Here is an 18,337-nt window from a genome sequence, read left to right as displayed (position 1 = left end):
AGATAGCTGTCCTTACTTGATCCATTTGCATAGCACATACATGTGTAGCGAATGTGTCTTGTTTTACCACTCATTGCCGCCGGTATACGTTGTAGTATATAGTTCGCATTAGTTTTGAATTTCTTTCGGATTAGCGATCATTTGACAGGTGATCAATTAACCTAACTCCTTGTAAGGCGATGAGAAACCGTTTATACGAGATCATTGTGTATCCGTTATAAGCAAACTCTCCTTGAAATTGCCACATTAGGTTGGGGGTAGATGCGACGCCACGTTAGGGAAATTGTCACCCATCGATGTGCAACAGCTAATTTTACAAAGAAATTCGAATCTAATGTGAACTTTCCACTGGTAAGATAGGTGTTCTTACTTGATCCATTTGCATAGCACATACGTGTGTAGCGAATGTGTCTTGTTTTATCACTCATTGCCGCCGGTATTGGTAAGATAGGTGTCCTTACTTGATCCATTTGCATAGCACATACATGTGTAGCGAATGTGTCTTGTTTTACCACTCATTGCCGCCGGTATACGTTGTATATAGTTCGCATTAGCTTTGAATTTCTTTCGGGTTAGCGATCATTCGATAGGTGATCAATTAACCTAACTCCTTGTTAGGCAATGAGAAACTGTTTATACGATCATTGTGTATCTGTATAAGCAAACTCTCCTTGAAATTGCCACATTAGATTGGGGATGGATGCGACGCCACGTTAGGGAAATTGTCACCCATCAGAGAAATGATAAGATATGGCGCTGGCCCGGCACAGCGCCATCTGTTATCATTTATCTGTCACCCATCGATGAATTACAGCTAATTTTGCAAAGAAATTCGAATCTAATGTGAACTTTCCACTGGTAAGATATGTGTCCTTACTTGATCCATTTGCGTAGCACAAACATGTGTAGCGAATGTGTCTCGTTTTACCACTCATTGCCGCCGGTATACGTTGTAGTATATAGTTCGCATTAGTTTTGAATTTCTTTCGGATTAGCGATCATTTGACAGGTGATCAATTAACCTAACTCCTTGTAAGGCGATGAGAAACCGTTTATACGAGATCATTGTGTATCCGTTATAAGCAAACTCTCCTTGAAATTGCCACATTAGGTTGGGGGTAGATGCGACGCCACGTTAGGGAAATTGTCACCCATCGATGTGTAACAGCTAATTTTACAAAGAAATTCGAATCTAATGTGAACTTTCCACTGGTAAGATAGGTGTCCTTACTTGATCCATTTGCATAGCACATACGTGTGTAGCGAATGTGTCTTGTTTTACCACTCATTGCCGCCGGTATTGGTAAGATAGGTGTCCTTACTTGATCCATTTGCATAGCACATACATGTGTAGCGAATGTGTCTTGTTTTACCACTCATTGCCGCCGGTATACGTTGTATATAGTTCGCATTAGCTTTGAATTTCTTTCGGGTTAGCGATCATTTGACAGGTGATCAATTAACCTAACTCCTCGTAAGGCAATGAGAATCCGTTTATACGATCATTGTGTATCTGTATAAGCAAACTCTCCTTGAAATTGCCACATTAGATTGGGGATGGATGCGACGCCACGTTAGGGAAATTGTCACCCATCAGAGAAATGATAAGATATGGCGCTGGCCCGGCACAGCGCCATCTGTTCTCATTTATCTGTCACCCATCGATGAATTACAGCTAATTTTGCAAAGAAATTCGAATCTAATGTGAACTTTCCAATGGTAAGATAGCTGTCCTTACTTGATCCATTTGCATAGCACATACATGTGTAGCGAATGTGTCTTGTTTTACCACTCATTGCCGCCGGTATACGTTGTAGTATATAGTTCGCATTAGTTTTGAATTTCTTTCGGATTAGCGATCATTTGACAGGTGATCAATTAACCTAACTCCTTGTAAGGCGATGAGAAACCGTTTATACGAGATCATTGTGTATCCGTTATAAGCAAACTCTCCTTGAAATTGCCACATTAGGTTGGGGGTAGATGCGACGCCACGTTAGGGAAATTGTCACCCATCGATGTGTAACAGCTAATTTTACAAAGAAATTCGAATCTAATGTGAACTTTCCACTGGTAAGATAGGTGTCCTTACTTGATCCATTTGCATAGCACATACGTGTGTAGCGAATGTGTCTTGTTTTACCACTCATTGCCGCCGGTATTGGTAAGATAGGTGTCCTTACTTGATCCATTTGCATAGCACATACATGTGTAGCGAATGTGTCTTGTTTTACCACTCATTGCCGCCGGTATACGTTGTATATAGTTCGCATTAGCTTTGAATTTCTTTCGGGTTAGCGATCATTTGACAGGTGATCAATTAACCTAACTCCTCGTAAGGCAATGAGAATCCGTTTATACGATCATTGTGTATCTGTATAAGCAAACTCTCCTTGAAATTGCCACATTAGATTGGGGATGGATGCGACGCCACGTTAGGGAAATTGTCACCCATCAGAGAAATGATAAGATATGGCGCTGGCCCGGCACAGCGCCATCTGTTCTCATTTATCTGTCACCCATCGATGAATTACAGCTAATTTTGCAAAGAAATTCGAATCTAATGTGAACTTTCCACTGGTAAGATAGGTGTCCTTACTTGATCCATTTGCATAGCACATACGTGTGTAGCGAATGTGTCTTGTTTTACCACTCATTGCCGCCGGTATTGGTAAGATAGGTGTCCTTACTTGATCCATTTGCATAGCACATACATGTGTAGCGAATGTGTCTTGTTTTACCACTCATTGCCGCCGGTATACGTTGTATATAGTTCACATTAGTTTTGAATTTCTTTCGGGTTAGCGATCATTCGATAGGTGATCAATTAACCTAACTCCTTGTTAGGCAATGAGAAACTGTTTATACGATCATTGTGTATCAGTTATAAGCAAACTCTCCTTAAAGTTGCCACATTTCGGACCTAACTCCTCGCCGATTCCTACGGGAAGAAAAGAGGGCACAGGCAGGGCCTTGGGGGCAGTTCCCAAGTGCGCTCAACTGTGAACAATCTTTTTCAACATCAGTACATGAAATATTTATCTAATAAAAAAGCGTCATTATTGTCAATATTATATAAAACCAGGGTAAAGGTGACGCACCTATCTGTGTTATAACTCACAAAGTAACTGATATCTCTTGTGGTGACGCATTCTGCGTGTGAAATAAATAATTTGAGAAAAAAATACTTAGTCGAATGTACTTAGAAAGGACAAATTTTTGGTTAAATTAAAAATCCATTAGACAACAGTATGTATGAAACAGTGAAGTAAATCTTTAAACTTAACCATTTCTTTTGTTCTAAAATAACATTTTTAACTAACAATACCTGAAGTAAGGGTAGGTCCGGAAGGAAAGGACAATTGAGGACATATTTTATGTATAATTAAAAATGATTTATTCTTTTTTTCTTGAAATTTTATTTTACCAAAATTTAGCTTACAAATAACTTTGAATCATTTAAATATTATGGACGGATGACTTAACTTAACTTAACGAACTTTATTATTCAAAAAAATACAAATTACAAATATAATATAATATTTCACTTGCAGCAACGGACGGCTTTCCAACTTAATTTAGCGTTAGTGTGTTAGATGCTTATTTACATGGCGACGGACGAGCGAGAAGGCGAAAGGAATTATGGACGGATGATTACTAATTAAGGATCACTATTATGGACAAATTGAAGACAATTGATTGTAATAAGAGAAAAGAGAACTAAGGGATTTAGCACCAAGGAAAATTATTTGATGTGTGGCCACAAATTTGCAGATCTTCAACTATTTTTTTTTGTCGAATGCACCTTTTGAGTGACTGATATTTTCTCAATAGATTTTTGTAACTGTAACAAAAACGTAAGCAAATAAGTTAAAACTTTGTAGGATTGAGCCATCTCTGTCAAAGTATGGTCAACTTTCAAACAGTGCTGTACTTCTGGGCCGCTGCTATTTGCTCGTCGTGCATAAAGTACCTCTTGATCATGAAACATTGTTGAGCCACATCTCTGCTTGCAGTTGTTTAGACGAAATGATGCTTCCGTTGTAGTTTTGAATGTGTGGCATGAATCAATCACAACATAAATCAAAAAAAGACCTAGCTGTATTTACAGCATTCTATTTGCTTACCCTGTATATGTAATTTTAGGTATCTGCTGCTTGTTAATTATCAATTATCAAATCGATTAATTTGTTGCATTTATAATTTCTGGCAAACCTTTTGACTAATTGTTCACACATAGTTCATCGTCGAACTTGACCTTCAAAATGTCAAATCGATAATTTTGGGAACCTAAATTTTTCACTATTTTCTCCAGTCACTGGAGAATAACACATTAAATTATCAATTATCAACAGAGTAAAATCCTGTTTTTCTGGAATAATTTCCAGAACCTTATTCCGAGATGGCCCATCTTCGAACTTAACCTCAGGAATCCCATTCCTCGTCGATTAAAAAGAAAATCATCAAAATCGGTTAAGAATTACTCAAGTTATCGTGATGACAAAAAAAATGGTAACAAACAATTACGTTTTTGATAACATTTCATACATTGTGTGGTAACCAACATTTTAGGGTATTTTCTGGCGTAAGACCCTTGACTTTCAGTCAAGGGAATTATTATTATTATCAGACGAGAAAATCATCGTCCTTTCATTGGCTATGACTAAATACAAAGAAGTTGACAAGGCATTTGTCATTTGTTAACATGTTTGTAATTTAACTTAATTGATTTTTAACATCTGGTTGGTAAACATCGGGGAACATGCTTGTCAGGGATTCTTTTGAAAAAAAAACAGCCCACAGGAGTTGAAATGTTTAAGTAATCATATTTCATCGTAGTCTTCCGCAAGACTCTACTTGCCCTGAAACAACATAAAATTACTTTAATAATGACACCCCACTCAACCATGTACGGCTCTTGTAACTAGTGAAATTTCTGTAAGAAAAGTGCATGTTTTCGGTTTTTGATCACCATCATACTAGCCACACAAGCTTCAAAGAAATTTTTTGAAATTGGTTTTGGCTTCTAGGGTCGAATACCTTTCTGGGCACATATAAAAAATTCCATTGGAAACTGCGTCCGGTTTCGATTGGCTGTTTTCCAAAAGAATCGCCCTGAGGGTCACTCGTTTCTCCATTTTGTTCTAGTACTATTTCTTCCCAGGAGTCACTTATATTTGCGCAATCAAAATGCATGTCAGCGAAGACATTTTTTCTCTGGACAACCACAATAGGTTTTCCATGCAATGACAACGAACGAGAACGAATAGTTGACTTTATAACCAGCTCCAAGCGCAGTAATTTAAGCCTGAATACAAAATGATTAAACACTCTGGATAAATCAGTCATTGATTCAAAAAACCCATAATTAGTCCGGTGATGATTCAACCGAAAATATTCATGATTCCTCAAAGCACGTAAAGGCACGATAACGCTTAATTTTGAACGAAGATCAGGCGAATTGATCTTACCGCTTATTATATCAGAAACAAATAAGGTGATCTTTCTACGAGAGAGAAGCTCGAGACCTAAAAAGGCACATCTATGGCCGTAGCGGGGAGACGGCAGTCAACATACCTAGTCACGGTTATACGGACTACGGAAGGTATGATAAATTTCTTTTGGATAGATTCTATCTTGTCGCTCAGGTCGTCAAGTACGGAAACCAAACCACTCACTGATTAGGTACTCGAAGTATTGTGAGGACAGTGGGAATAGATAAACAACTCTGCCCATGGAAACATAGGTGAATTCTCAAAGTTGAATGTTAATCTATAAGACCTTGTATTTAGTACGGGTTTAAAAATTCTGCCTTGTATGAAGATTAGGCCTGTTCATTTTAGAGAAATAGTCTCAAATTCATCTGGCATGGTGTTTATGTGGTCCGGAAGACTAAAATATTGGACCCGTATTTTTTTTAGAATTTTAAAAAATAGTTTAGATCTGGGGAGCTAAGCATTTGTTCAAATGTACGAATGCGTTGGTTAGAAGAGTAAAAAAGATATACACCATCATTCTCCTCTCTTCTAACCAACGCTTTCGTACATTTGAACAAATGCTTCGCTCCCCAGATCTAAACTATTTTTTAAAATTCCACAAAAAAATACGGGTCCAATATTTTAGCCTTCCGGACCAGATAAACACCATTCCAGATGAATTTGAGACTATTTCTCTAAAATGAACAGGCCTAATGAAGATTTTATTATTCAGACTTTTACACACTCTCTGAACACTTTCTGTTGTAGTTTCTTAAGACTATTTTTTTACATTTAACGACACTGTGACAAAAACCAAAAAACCATTCAATATCAAGCATGTCTTCGTTGGTCAGGTTATAGTGGTGAAAACGAAAATGTGATAATTAGTCAATTTTTTTAAGTGTACTAATTTCATTTAGTTTTCCTTATTTAGTTATCGCATAATTCTTTTGAAATAATCACACCCGATGATTTTAATGAATGAATTTCACTATAATTCCTTTTAATTGTAACGATACTGTCAAAATATATCAGTGGAATTAATCAGATGTTGGCCATATAGATGAAACTAAGTGATTAAATCTTACTTATTACTATATATTACTATACAAAGTAGATCATACGAGTTTCTGCATTATGGGCCCGTGAATGAACTTTGCCGAATAGACACAAAATATGTCTTAGCGTAGGGGGACCGGGGATATACATCTTCATGTAATGTTAACTTTCCGGAGGGGCATACATTTAAACTAAACACATGTGATGCTTGGTAGTTCATAACATTCGGACTTAAATTGTGAACATGTGAACTCACGCGTGTCTTTCAGTGGAAGTTAAAGACTTTGACGTTCCAAAAGCAATAATAACGCCATCTACAAAACACCGACTGAATTGTAAAGTTTCACGCACCACGCCATCTCTGATTGAAAGTAGGAGTTTCAGCTTTCAAAAATGGATGCCGTGGTACGCAGCTGTCAAAAACCAAGATAAAAAAGTGGACGAAATAAAATTTTTGTTTTGAGTGTTTTCCTGTTATTTATGAATACTATCATCATCAAATAATAAAATTTAATTGATTTTACAAATAATCAATAACATAAAAACACCCAAAACAAAAATTTTATTTTGTCCTCTTTTGCTTTGTTTTGGTTTTGGACAGCTGCGTACCACGGCATCCATTTTTGAAAGCTGTTCGAATATTCGAACTGGAACACTCTATTATCCAGGGTGTGCATCTCAAACTTTACAATTCAGCCGTTGTTTTGTAGATGGCGTTATTATTGCTTTCGTAACGTGAAAGTCTTTCACCTCGGCTTGAGAACTAATATTTTGACTCGGGTAGTTGCATACGTCGCCTTCGGCTCAGATATCAGGGCCGTAGCTAGACTCGATTTTCAGGGTGTGCTCAGCTCCGAGGAAAAAAAAAACATTTACAAATTCATGGTATACCCTCCTGTTAAGTTATTCGTCTAACATTATGGGTCTAACACAAACATCATGACTAATTAATAGGTTTATAAATTCATCGACTGATAGATGGTATGTAAGATCGACTCTCTTTTTTTGGACGATGTAATCCATGCTTCCACCACATGCTTCGATCTTTTAAAAACGGCTTCAATTTTCTTCTTTCTTCTGCAAACCGTGCAACTCTTGACGTGCAATGGAAGCAAACTACACGATCAAAATTCAATATTTGCCGTCTGCGTTTGGTCATCAAGTTTCCTTTGCAATTACAATCAAATTGATCAGGCATCTCACGGTTGTATCGCCGTAAGATTTCATAGGATCTAACGTGGGTCTTCCCGGATGTGCATACGGTGTGCAGATCGACTTTGGTTCTTATCCGGTGCCATTCATATTTTCAAAATGGCAAAAATTATCTGATACAAGCTTATGCCGCACGAAAAGTTTTGACGGCGTCACCGACTGGCGTCTTATAGTTGAATCTGTGACATCAAATTTCTACTAATAAAATTAACGTCATTATTAGTCGATCGTTCGAGCTAAGGAGTCAACAAATTTTTCTTTTTCGGAAATTGTGATCTAAGTTGAGTGTTGAGTTATAAAGAACTGTCAAGGAAATTCAGAATATAACGTCAAAAAAGAAATTTTGTGATAAAAAGAAGTTGTTGCAAAAAAAACAAGAAGTTTGTGAAACCCATTTTCAGTTTTTACTGAATTTGAAAATTCCTTAGAATCGAATAATTCAGTGACAAACGTTCCTTTAATTCAAAACTAATTGTAACAGTAAAACTCTAAGGAAATCGAAAAAATGACTTCCAACAGAAAAATTACCTACCTTCCTTTAGTAAGAGCCAACGCCTTCATCGGAATCGAACAATTTAATGAAAGGAGTCGCACAATGTTCGAAGACGCGGTTCGGTTAAGTAAGAAAAGATGCTTGAAACGTGATCCCAGTACCCGACGCCATGAACAAGATCGTTCAGCAGTGAAGCAGCAGCGTCAGTTTAATAAACCAATATCAGCAAATGATAAAAAATTTAGATCGGAAAAGCCTACTACCACTTCACGATACAACATTTCTGTTAGCTTCGGAAAGTGTCATAGAATTCGGAATGCTTCTAACATGTTGACAGCGGCCATTTTAGAGAAACATTCTACAGAACAAAACATAAGACTAAATTTTCAAACCACAGAATCAAGCGACGTGGAATGGAATATTTGTGGATCGTCAAGAGCAGTGCGTTGCAATGCGTCAATTGGACCGAAAATTATTCCAAAAAAACGTAAACTTACCGACCAACAAGATTTGTTGAACACAGGTTTCCTGTACGATCATTCTCCGTCAAAAAAGCGACGACTAAATTTGATTGCAACCGATAGCGGAAGTAATCGGGAAGGGTCATCCGTAGTTTTTCAATACAGACCGTCTCTTCCAATAAATTTACTTCCGCGACATTCAAATAAGAAGGATGAGCAAAAGTTGCTGACCGGAACCATTCGGCCTACTGATCCACTTCAACGACATGTAAACATCAAAGAAGCGTCACAAATACGAAATGAAAATGACGAGTCATGCACACTTGTGCGATGTAAATCAGTAATTGGTATGGAACTGCTGTCTGAGCCAGATCATTTAACGTACGAACCCATTGAACACGACGACAATTCGATAAACACCACAAACAACAGCATGAAATCTCCCAATCTGTTTCCTCTCGTACAACGCGCTGTAGATGTTGGAATTTCTCATGATGCTGCTGAGTCTACAACTGCAAAAAACATAGTTTCTTCTACTAGTTGTCTGGCCGAATCAAGCCAAATGCAACTATTGTAAAAATAAAATCTTGGACTAAGTTCTAGGCTAATAAAAAAATGATGATGGTGAAATTCGGAAATTTTTTATTTTTATACTTTTTCCACCTTTTTAGCGATTTTAGGTTTTCGATGAGTTCGTATACTAGTAGTATACTATACTACGATCAACCAATTTACTGAATTAACCTTACCATTTTTGAAACAATAGTTATTTAAAAATAAAAATAATTATCGCAAATGCTTGTCACCTCCTCCGCAGAATGATGATTCACCAAAAACGAAGTCAAATTGGAAGTTGACATGGATCTCAATTGCGTCCCCTATTCATGTTTTGCGTTTTTGTGTGATTCAAATAAAAGGAAAAAAAAGTCGAACGGTAAATAACCAGATAAAATCGAGTCCCAAAACGTTACTTAATAGTAGATGGCTAAGTATTCTAAGGATAGCTAGTAGCTATTAGCTACCCATTTCAAACGATTATATCTAATTTACCAGCATTCTGGTCAAATATCGGTGTTTTTTCTATTCGTCAAATGACAAAAATTTCCATCAATAAATATATACATGTGACAATGTAGTAGAGAGGTCGTTTTAATTATTTGACTATTTTTGGGTATACCATAAAAATATCCTTCCTCTAATTGTACCATAATGAGAGAAACATGATAAATTGTTTAGCATTTAAGAGAAGTGATTTTATCAGTTCGGACGCAAACGTTTTACAAAATAGCTTGTCTTTCAACACTTACTACGATCCATAGAGGTAGACTACCTAGAGGAATTATGACCCGAAATTGATTGAAAAATTATATCACACACACCACTAACACGAAAACGTCAACTTTGCTTTGCTTTTGACGTTATGAGTCCCTTTACTCTTGACATGCTACGATCATGTGTTGTAGAATAGATAAATCTTGTCATTAGCACGTCATTAAATGGGGGTTTTGCGCACACGATATCTAACCACTCACTACATAAATCTAGTTTGCAAAACAAGCGCATTTAATAACTAATTAGCAAAATACCTATTTATTACACTATCTGTACACGATGTGCACGGTGTGGTTGAATGGAGTTTAATTAAACATGTCGTCGCAAAATTGATATTTTTGGATATTCTCAGTCTGCTTGTGACCCTGAACAACGTTCCACAAAAATTTTTGATTTTCATCCGTGCAGTCCGGAGCAGCCGGACCAAGGCCCCCTAGAGTGCTCTGTGGGTGCGATAGAACTGATTGGGGTTGCAATCGATAGGGAATAAAATTTTAATAGTCATAGTACAAAAAAAAATTCCCATGGATTCAAGGTGGGCAGGTGGCGAATCATTGAAGTTTAAAAATGACGATCTTTGAAAGGTTCTACAGGCGTGGATACTTGAGTCACAGAGGTGGTAATTAGTTGTACAAGTAGAGGGACATTAGCTCTACCAATATCCAAAAAATTACTTTTCCAAATTTTCAACATAGCAACTTTATAGTGGCTCAAAAATTTTCTCACTTTTTTGGCCATATTTGTGAAACTCAGCAACACCTAAGTCACACTCATGATAGTTTTTCGCAGCCAAACTGTTTAGATTTGTTTTGCTGCTAGTCTCAGCTTTCCAACAACACCTCACTTGCTAAATCAAAAAATTTTGTGGAACGTTGTTCAGGGTCACAAGCAGACTAAGAATATCCAAAAATATCAAATTTGCGACGACATGTTCAATTAAACTCCATTCAACCACACCTTGACTGTTCATGACGATCCGTGTCGATCGTATGTTTATACGTCGGACGTGTACGGAAGTAAACCATGACTGGCAGCCAGTTATACAACTGCTAATACGTGTTTATATTTCCGTTTTACCACACGCGTGTTCTGATTGCATTGTTGTGGTTTTACTGTAGCGGTGTATTTTGTGTGTCCGAACTGGTAAAATCAATGCTCTTAATAGATAACAAGTAGGGTTGCCTAAATCAGTTCGTTGATTAAAAAAAAACGATTAGATTGATTGTAATGGTTTATTCTTTTCAGCCTTTAAATGTTCATTCATCTATTGTGGTAATTCAATCATATTAGTAAAGGTATAGGTGTAACAGTGAATTTCGTAGTAATGAAAGTATACATTACAGCATTATTATTGTGTGTACCGTCTGCAGTCAGCACAATAAGAAACTTAGAGCCGACAACTGACCGGGAAGATTTGTTTGCATCGGCCATCATCGCAATTATCCAACAGTTTTATTCGAAGCTGTCCAATAATGTTTTCGTTACCAGCAACAAAACGGACACAATGCACAATTCCATTTTACGAAGTGTGTTCGCTTCAATGGATAGTAACATATCAACAGCATGGTTGCTGCATGATCAGGATTATTTGAATGGCATTACTGATCGTATGAGTAATGTAATTTTGATTGACTCATACGAATCATTTCGGTAATAAATCCACGTTTGTCATATCGCCAGACGGGTGTTGTAGAAGTATAATATAAGAATTGTAAACTGAAAATTCAAAATAATCGATTTGCGGTTGCGAAATTAAAGTCGCATGTAAACAGGCAATAAATAATCTTCTTCTTTGTTGTGCAACCATAACAGTTCATGATGCATAATTTGCAATGCAGGCAAAGAGCTCGATTTAACTGAAGCTGTGTCGGTATTACCTGTATATTATGCGGGAAAATCCACGTAATTTGTGACACAACTAACGAATGAGAGTGACATACAAAAATACATGCTTTCATGTGAGCTACGTTACAAGTCTACATGTTGCAATATACCTAGAACTTTTCACGAAATAGTATTTTTACGAACTACGTTTTTTGTGTCGTAATGATCATAATGAGACGAAACACACAAACAATAACAAAGAAATCAGTCTACAACAATTTCACTTTTACTTGGCACAATCGTTTGCGGCCGGAAAATATAGATGAAATTCCATTGTTGGCTTTGTTTACCGGCCGACAAAGTTACTTTCTCGGACGCACATATGTGTAAACAGTACTTTGATCGAACTTTTCGATCGTAGGTGCAGTTCTAAACCTAGTTCTAAAAAAAATCATTTCATGCAAAGAGAAAAAATCGAGTAAAAATTTCGAGAATTGACCTCGATTTTGGCCCCAAGGCATGAAAACCCAATTGTCTAACCGTACTCCATAATTAGTACATTACGAATTTTTGGCAAAATTCGTTTTTTGTTGGAGCAAAAAATATCGTTACTATCGAATGTCCCTCGTAAGAAAATGCAATTTCCCTCAGGGATATTTCTTGACATTCTCGTGAATCGCCGGAAATTTTACTCATGATTTAATTACTTCAATGCCCATTATTTGACAAGCCATATTTCATTTAAATCATATGAATTGTTTCTGTTTCTGACACATATAGTAGGTTACAATGAGATATACTGCTTTTCGACAAGTGTAGGGTCTGTATATCTGAGCCGGAAAGACGAAGTATTCAACCACACTTGTCGAAGACAGTGATTCAACAGTTAAGATTGTTGCTCAAAAATACACAAGAGAGTTTCCGAGCATCACAAAATGCTTCCGAATTATTGAATCACGTAACAGCATCCAATATGTTCTGTTTTACTGCCTCCTACTAGTTAAAGTTAAATTTCTTGTAAAAATTTACGAAAAATGAACTGAAAATATTCCACGTAAATTTATCTTTTGCGCAGGGAGCAAATGGTACCGGAAGCTCCTTTTGATTTTGCTATTATTTCAATAAATTTCGAAAAGGTTGAACATTCACTAGAATTTTTTTTTAACAGACAGCACTCGCCACACCATGAAAACACTGAATATGACTCGTCAAAAGTTATCGGAAACCACACTTTTTTAGTTCTCTCTCAGCAGACCTACAAATAATTAAATTATTCTACCATTAAAACGCTGCCGATATTAATAATAAATTTACAGTTAAATTCAATCATGGCCCTACGTTAGTGAAGGGCAGTGACGCAAGTCCGTTCACATTGAAAAATTTGACAATTTTTTTTTCAGTAGGATTGATCATGGCCCTACGTTAGTGAAGGGCCGTGACGCAAGTCCGTTCACACTAAAAAATTTGACAAATTTTTTTTCCGTAGGACTGAGGAACATATATACACAACTTTTTTTACTTTTCCCCCTCCGCTCCTACTACGCCCCATTTGTTTTATTCGTAATCTGGGCGTCCATACGAGTCAACGAGTTATCACACGCCTTATAAGGTTAAGATTTGGCCGAGATATTAAATTTCAAAACTTGGAAATTTGCAGAAATTTGTATGAAAAAATAGGTGAATTTTACTAACCTTTGTTACTTTGTCACTGTTACTTTGTTACAACGAAACTTTTGATTTTACCGGTGGATTTGGCTGAAGTTTTCAGGGTATGACAAGGACGTAATTCTAAGAAACTAATTTGAGGAATTTTCATAAAAGCTAATAATTTCGGAGCTATGATCGTTTTAAGCTATTGAGCTATAGAACCCACAACTCAGAAAATATGGCAGATAGAAAGTTCGTTTAAAAGACAAATTTATAGAGTTTCAGATTTTAGTTGACACGTGTTTCATGGTTTTCACCAAAAATCTCCCATTTGGGAGCTATGAGCGTTTTAAGTGCGAGCTATGTCAGCCATAACTAGGAAAAAAAACAGATAGAAAGTTCGTTTAAAAGACAATTTTATAGAGTTTCACATTCTAGTCGACAAATGTATCATGGTTTTCACCAAAAATCTCCGATTTGGGAGCTATGAGCGTTTTAAGTGCGAGCTATAACTAGGAAAATACGGCAGATAGAAACCTCGTGTAAAAGACAAAGTTATAGAATTTTTGATTCTAGTTGATTCGTGTTTCATGGTTTCACTAAAAAGTCGCTTATTTGGGATCTATGATCGTTTTAAGTGCGTCAAATTTTTTAATTTCGTCAAATTTTCGATTTTTGTCAAATTTTCGATTTTTATCAACTTTTTGATATTCGTCAAATTTTCGAATTTCGTCAAATTTTTGAATTTCGTCAAATTTTCGATTTTCATCAAAGTTTCGATTTTCGTCAAAGTTTCGAATTTCGTCAAATTTTCAAATTTCGTCAAATTTTTGAATTTCGTCAAATTTTCAAATTTCGTCAAATGTTTAAATTTCGTCAAATTTTTGAATTTCGTAAAATTTTCGATTTTCGTCAAAAGAAAGCTGGAAGGTTCAGATCAAAGAGAAGGATATACAAATTTGTAAGAAGAATATTTTCGTTCAAAGTTCAAACTGCACAATATGATTGTCTACTTACAAAAGAGCTGATATCGCCCAAGCCACTAACAGTGGAGGTGTGACGCAAGTCCTGTTATCCACTTACACAAGAACTGATATCGGTATTGGTGACGATTCGACACGCAAAAAGATATTCGTCACAAATAGCAGCTGATGAGGAAAGCACGCGAAAGTTTATTCGACAAAAAATTTATCCGAAAAATTTTAGAAAGAATTTTAGAAAATTATAACAACAGAAAAATTTGCGACATAAGTAGCAGAATGATTCTTGATTCGACAAGTTTGAATTTTTCCTGATAAATGAGACTTTAAGATTTCTTTTTTCAAATGCCAAAATCGGAGAACTAGAAAATTTAATGTAAATCTGATTTCCGCCTTGACAATGAATAGAATATAAAAGAAAACATATTTGAGAGAATACAAAAACATAAGCGTTAAGTGATAGTTCATTACAACACTGTTGAAATACTATTGAATTTTAGATTAATTGTGGAGACCATTACTACAACTTCACTGGATTCGTTTGGCTACTACACAATCGTTAAGACAAATTCACTTATCGGTCAGAACGAGAACAGTGATCTGATCAACATTTTTAGAGATTTTTGGCACAACGACAACATTATCAATGTTAACATTTTAACGTACGAAAATGCAACTACACCATCAGTTCTGCTGCACACATATTTTCCATTTACTCCAACTCATTGCGGCAAAATTAAACCAGTCATTTGGAATTCATTTCAAAGTGGCCACTTTCTGCAAGCTAATAAGCACATTTTTCCACCAAAAACTGCCAATTTGTTCCATTGTCCTATTTCACTTCTAGTAGCACCATATCGTCCTTACATATTTATAGCCGGCAATAATTCAGATGGTTCTTACAATTTCGGTGGAATGGAGTACGTTCTTCTGCATGAAATTTCAAAGCAAATTAATTTCACTCTAAATACTTCGATTTATTGGGGTGAAAGTATTGGGTCAGTGAATTATGAGAATAAAACTGCGTTCGGAGCTTTCGGAATGGTAAGTTTATTAAATGTTTAAAGCGTGAAAACGGAAGAGTTTTAGCGAAATTGGAAATTGAATTGATTATCTTTAAGAACTCAATTCACTCCTACTATGACTTCCTGTGACTTTGAAAGTTTGACATTGTCCTCTACAGCTGTAGCGATTAAACCTGTTTTTTAGCCGCTTGGTCATTTTTTGACTTAAACATCCGCCGATAACCATGTGTTATGAGCAGAGAGATGAGTCGCCTGTCGCCATATCATCTCTCTGGTTGAGAGCGGGCACACTTGTAGCCAAAAAAGGTATGGTCTTTGGCGATAATAAAAAGTAATAAAAATATCATTTCCCATCAGGCCATAGCGACAGATGTACTGATACAAACTAAGAACAATATACCAGGCAATATGTCGTCACGGCTTGTACATGTGAAAGTTCTTTTTTAAAACGAAACCTTTTATGAGTCTTTTATGAATAATATTCTTCTATGGATACGAAGGCATGCAGAAGATGTCTTGTCCTACCTAATCCTATCAAAAAATTAGGAATCCATTGTGTGTAGACATTTTGGTCCTTTTTGATTGTTGAAAAGTTATATTAAATTGGAAATAGAACAATTCTAGAACAATCCAAAAACTATAGATCGATAAAATGCTTTTAAAAGGTAATTTAAAAAAATCCTGCCGAGCTAACTGCACCATTTTTCAGATCCAGCAAAGGCAGTATGAAATGCTAGTCGGAGCACTGCTATATGAGCACTTCCTTAAAATCCTTATCAGCAGTACCGTGCCATATACGTATGAAGATCTCATGTTGGTTGTACCATATCCCAGGCATTACACTGCATTCGAAACAATTTTCTTCCCGTTTACAATAACATCGTGGATGTGCATACTAATGACAATTGCAATAGCAGTTGCTGTGATTAAATTCCTTCAGTGCAAAGGAAAACCGTATTACCCATTCGTGGTTGGTATTAAAGTTGGGGCAAGTGGATCCCCGTATTTCAATTTATTAAGCGTCCTTGTAACTGCTGGAGCAATCTTCAAACCGGCAGGACATTTTGCAAGATTTTTACTGATGGTATGGACGCTGGCATCAATCGTTTTCCAAAACGTATACCAGGGCCAGTTATTCACTTTTATTAAAAAGAACCAAATGGTGCCGAGTGTGAAAAACCTTGACGAATTGATGAAAAATGGTATTTCGATCAAATTGGATGAGGGAGATTTTGGTCCATTTTTAAAATTTGACACGCGTCTCAAGGACTTGTGAGTGTTTCTCAGAAATTGTGAGAAAATTGATGACAATTGCTTAAATTAGGTTAAAGTTTATCGATCCGAGTACTGAGTGGGAGTTCGTTACTGAAACAGAGGCATATGTTACATTCGAAATTCGGCTTGCTGATGATGTACAACGAAAAATGCATACCCAACTAGCCTTTCGAAAGGCACATACGATCACAATTTCCAAGTACACCCACATTATTTATCTGGTGAAGCGGTTCTATTTGAAGGAGTCATTGGACAAGAAAATAACTTACATGAATGAAAATGGATTGATATTCAAATGGAGCGTTTCCAGCGGAGATAATACGTTGCTAGAGAGTTCTGAGGAAAACATTCCACGGAAGCTCAATATTTTACAAATACTTGGTATGCTTCAAGTTTGGTTCGGTTTATTGATGTTGGCGACTATTGTATTTGCTTTGGAGCTTTTGTCTGTCGCTTGGAGTTTGAGTCTCCCAGAAATATTTTAACGTCAAGAAAGTGCATGATTTTACAGTGTATAGTTTGTGTCTTGTGTAATGTTGTCAACAAATAAAACTAAATAGCTTCAATATAAACAACACATCTTTCTTCAAATTCAAACGGTTCATATGACATAAAAATTTGGAAGCATAATGTAATAATAAAAAAACAGATGAAAGAGTAGCTAAAACCAAAATTTAGTTTAGCCACCATATATCACATTTTGAAAGTGTGACTGCAGCGCCGTCATTGTGATCGTTGTGTAAACGAAATTCAAATTTATGGATTCCACTGTTGTGGGATAAAGTGTGGGTTAAATATGATAAATACCTTTGTAAAACCCGAAAACTATATTTCTTCGGCTGTGATTCAATATCTTTGAATTTTGTTTTACAAATTTTTCGCTTACAGTCCACGACATCTCAATTGTCTCACATCTTATGATTTCCACGTTTTCAATGAATTCCACACATTCCACGCAGAAAACACTCTGTATCAGTATGATCCGCTGTGGTTGCCATGGTTGTATATTATTAGGAGGTTAAGCTAACAGCCTTTTTTCGTGTTGGCATTAAATCAAAAATAACTGGTTGCTACTGTGTTGAAGAATTCACCTAAATACTGATTCAGTTTCATTTTTGATTTTGTCGATCGGCATCATTGACGTACATAATTTAAGTTCTCATTAACTACTTTGCGTGTCCAAGCACTAAGTAGCGTCAATCAAAATTCTAAAAAGACAGGCTAGCTCATATCTGACTTGATAACGAAGACAGTAAACCAATTTAGAAGAGATTTCTTGTCTACTAAATGTTTGTATTGAAGTATTGAAACACTGACTACACTCATCATATTTTAATGACAGCTGCTTTTATGAGTGTCTTAACCTGTTCTTTCAGAACTTATTCGTCAACTAAAATTTGCAGGTCAAACGTGGACATTGTTGAGTTTAAATTAGACAAATTACTAATCATAAGAGGTTGTGTAACCAACACACATCTACTAAAATGACAATCGGCTGTACCTCGTTCAGTTCTGAGATCCGCATCCTTGGTCCATGACATATGTCAAATTC

The sequence above is a fragment of the Bradysia coprophila genome, assembly GCF_014529535.1.
Source record: "Bradysia coprophila strain Holo2 chromosome X unlocalized genomic scaffold, BU_Bcop_v1 contig_128, whole genome shotgun sequence".
Classification (NCBI taxonomy): domain Eukaryota; kingdom Metazoa; phylum Arthropoda; class Insecta; order Diptera; family Sciaridae; genus Bradysia; species Bradysia coprophila.
This window is presented reverse-complemented; position numbering follows the sequence as displayed.